The sequence below is a fragment of the Diabrotica virgifera genome, chromosome 1, assembly GCF_917563875.1.
Source record: "Diabrotica virgifera virgifera chromosome 1, PGI_DIABVI_V3a".
NCBI classification, from domain to species: Eukaryota; Metazoa; Arthropoda; class Insecta; order Coleoptera; family Chrysomelidae; genus Diabrotica; species Diabrotica virgifera.
In genome coordinates, this window is record NC_065443.1 from 170,194,884 (window position 1) to 170,199,111 (window position 4,228).

General features: G+C 32.1%; 1 long non-coding RNA gene across 1 annotated transcript; it reads left to right on the forward strand.

Annotated features, from left to right (window-relative positions):
* Positions 1-323: 323 nt before the first annotated feature.
* On the forward strand, positions 324-3,056 carry LOC114330238 (uncharacterized). Its single transcript, XR_007695844.1, has 3 exons — positions 324-928; positions 987-1,181; positions 2,970-3,056. It is a non-coding gene; the product is annotated as an uncharacterized LOC114330238 (long non-coding RNA).
* The last annotated feature ends 1,172 nt before the right edge of the window (positions 3,057-4,228 follow it).

A 4,228-nucleotide genomic window follows, 5' to 3' on the forward strand; every position in this document is an offset into this window, starting at 1 on the left:
GAACTGTACTTTCGAATCCAGAATTTTAACAAATCCTAAACTTTTCCACAATTTCTCAAGCATGATATTTGTGCATTCAGATTGATTGAAATTACATATTATATATCTATACCTACTAAAAACATTTATTTGCACACAAAAATGTCTAAATTAATTATAAAGAATGTCTATGTGATTCTTGTAATTAACAGTTTCAAATTATATAGCTTCAATAAATGTCCTTTTTTCATATTTATTTGGGTCAAATCATGAATCATCTGTATCTGAGAATAAACTTTTATTTAGGAGTCCTTTTTAATGAATAAAACAGGACATACACATACAACTTAGATCCAAAATATAAAAAATATCCAACAAACAACCAAATCCAATGACAAATATACAAAATACAAGTGAAGTTAGATGCGTTTCTTGTTCTCAACGACAAGAATCTACCAGGTCGAGCAAGTCTCGTAAATTTCACGATTGCGAGCCACGCTTCACGCAACCGTGTTTGCGTACTTGTGTTTCGAGTTGCGTGGTCGTGCGGAGTTATATTTACCAAATTTAAATATAATCCTTTCTTTTCTGATTCATAATAATATATGTCAATATGGCTACTGGGTGTAAAAGATAAATCTTATTCTATCTGTTCTGAGTTTTAGATAATTTTAGTTGTATTTCTTTGTAATTTTGTGTTGTACAAATATTAATTTAACATTTTCTCTGGAAGTATTAATTTAGAAAGATAATATGCTTCATTGGTGTTGTGTTTTGAAGTAGTGTGAAATGCAAAGTAATTGTGATAGAGTCAAGATAAAGTTCACTTTTAAACTGAACTAAATAAGGTATCTGAGAGACAACAATGGTTAAATGCAATACAATGTACAGGTTTTACTAGCGAAATGAAAATTTTCCTGTCCTGTCTGCTGTAATCATTTTATATCTGGTAAGTTACAATTACAACAGTAACGATTTTTGAAGATGTTAACATTTTAATCTTATAGGAAAACCAGCCGACTTAATCGATAATAACAATCTCCAGATTGGGTTCCTTCAATAAATATGGGCTATCAACACAATGAAATAAGTTCCCCAAAATCTAAAATGGAGTGGTATCAAAGGAGAATTAAAGGAAAAAATATTCATATTGAAATTATTTATAAGGCACTGGACTGTCTTAAATTCTACAACAATACTAGGTGGGTAAATGATTTTAGACATTTTTCATTAAGAGTAGATTAAGATTAAGTAGATTTTCATTCAGTAGATTTAAGACTTGTTTACAGGGGTAGAGTAATGATGCAAGTACTTGATAGAGTAGAGTAACTCTACCTGTAAAAATGCTCAGCACAGTAGAATAGCTGGTAGAGTGTATAGTTGGAGTTGAAGTAGAGTGACTAGCAACCTATGGCAAAGTAACTACTATGACCACCACTACTGCCAAAATGTCTACTCGGCTGCACACTCTACCCATGGAACACGCTCAATTATGGCAGAATAGAGTAGGTAGGAGAGTACATGGGGGCGCTGTCATTCTGGCTGGAATTGTGTTTTGTGTAAATAGTGAAAATGAAGTTCACCGAAGATGAAATTTTAAAACTTGTAGAGCTATAATACGGCGAATACCAGTGTTTATGGAATTTAGGTAGTGTATACTACAGAAATAAAAGTTTGCAGTAAGCTGCGGAGGATGAAATCGTCGAAAGAATGGCAAAGGGGGCTTTGGAGTAAACGAGCTTAAGCAAAAAATTAAGAATTTAAGGTGCACTTATAATCAAGAGTGTTTAAAAATACAAAAATCGGTTTCACTATACTAGCATCAGTACTATACTTGTACTCTCCTCATGTGAATGGTATCAAGCCATTTTTGGTAGAGTACTACCTCTACTCTACTCTCCTCAAAACTCTACCCATGTAAACAAGTCTTTAGAAACAGTGGAAAATGAGGTAGCTAGTAGAGTAGTAGTAGAGTAAAATATACTGGTTTAGCAAATTACAATGTTTTAAGGTAATACAGTAGCGATAAACAGGTAGCCAAAACGTGTTCCAAGATTGTCACTGTAATTTTGAATATTTTTTCGAGGCATTTGGCACACGTATTCGTAAAATAATAAAGAATGGCGGTACAGAGCCCAATTTGAAAAATATATTAATATGTGGAAATTACTCTGTAATTATACAATATTTAAAAAACGAGCCTGTACCGCCATTAAGAAGAACAAAAAAATACACTTTCTTCAAATAAACTTTTTTTATCCGATGCCTAGATTTTGTGTAATTTTGGAACTACTAATGAAATAAAAAATTTTAGTAGTTCCAAAATAACACAAAATCGGATAAAAAAGTTGTATTTGAAGAAAGTGTATTTTTTTGTTCTTCTTAATGGCGGTACAAGCTCGTTTTTTTTTATATTGTATTTAATTACAGAGTAATTTCCACATATTAATATATTTTTCAAATTGGGCTCTGTACCGCCATTCTTTATTATATTACGAATATGTGTGCCAAATATCTCGAAAAAATATTCAAAATTACAGCCGCAATCTTGGAACACATTTTCGCTACCTGTTGATCGATACTGTTTCCTCTTAAGATAGTTTTAATAGTTATTTATGATATAAGTATTAAAAGTACAATTTTAAGACGCGCATGTGAAAGTTAACTTGAAAAAATAATTTTATTAATGTTTTGACTTCCACATCAGATGTCATTGTCAAAATACAAAATATTCATTATTATTAGGTTTGTTCTAGCAAACAGTCAAACTAGTCAAAAACCATCAGCAAACAGTTGGTCAGTAAAAGAACATAATACAGTCACCAGTGCGATCCCCTCTACTCGCGCTGGTCCACTATTCGCTGATGGTTTCAAACTGATGCTAGAACAAACCTATTATTATTATGCATATCATTATCTGTAAATAATATTTCTTCTGATTGTTAATTGTAAAGGATAGAAATATTACCATTTATTTTATTTTTTTTTAGAATCAGCTGAGAGAAGTGGTCTACAAAAAACCAGGAAGGAAACGGAATATGTGGCTACGAAAGGCAAAAGAAAGGTTTACATATCAGTAATATCAGTAAATTGCATTAAAAAAATGTATGAAAAGATTTTGTTCAATAAAAATGTTTATATTTATCAAGGATGTATTATTTGGTATGGCCACATATCGTCAGTGATGTAATAATACATCCTATCTGTTTTTTCATGAGTTTTGTAAGAGAGACTAAAAACTTGTCTTAGGGTCACCTCCTGTTTTCATATGATATTTTTTGACTTGTTTTGTAGTAAATTAAACTATCTATGAACTACAAAACAAGTCAAAACTTACATATGAACACAGGAGGTGACCTTAAAACATGTTTTTCCATCTCTCATACAAAACTCATGAAAAAACAGATAGGAGGTATTGTCACATCAGCAAGGATGTACAGTGATGAGTGCCCTAATAACCGGCAAAATATGGGCAACATATTTAGTTGTGAGATAAAAAGAAATGAAACTAGTCGAGCTGGGAAATTTAGCGAAATTAACCTTTAAATTTACGTTATATTGATCCCACCTTTACACATATTGGAGGAGTATGTCAACTAAAACTGTCACTGTGACAGTGGTAGTTTCCAAACTCGTCTGATACGTCTGAAGGTGGTACACAATCAATACAATCTAAATGTATAAGTTAATATCGCTGTATTTCTGGTATATCCAGGGAATGTCTACAAAATATATTTTGAATGTCCAGAGAACATTCGTGGACATTCATGGAATGTTCCAATAAGACATTCAGGTAATGTTTAAAATGCTGACACAGGATTTTCCTGGGATGTTCAGGGAACATGTTTTCGGGGATATTCCAGGAATTTTTCAATGTCTGTGTACCTTCTATGGAATAGTTTGGTGTTATTACCGCCGCACTCCATTTGCGATTTGTAATCAGGAAGATTGAACACATTGTTTCAAATACAAGTAAATCCATTTGTGACTAAATAATCATGGATTGACTTCTATTTGAAAGAATGTGTTCAATCTTCACAACTACAAATCGCAAGTGGAGTCCGGCGCTTAGGGCTACTTCCTCTTCGGTATTATGTATTATACTACAGAAATCAGGAACTTTCCTTCTAAATATATGTATGCATCTTGGCCATCAAACATATTCTTCCAAACATTTTTTTAAGGGGTTACATAGGTCTTGTGGGTAAAAAAAGTGACTTTTAAAAAAAATTATATCGAAAACTAAAAT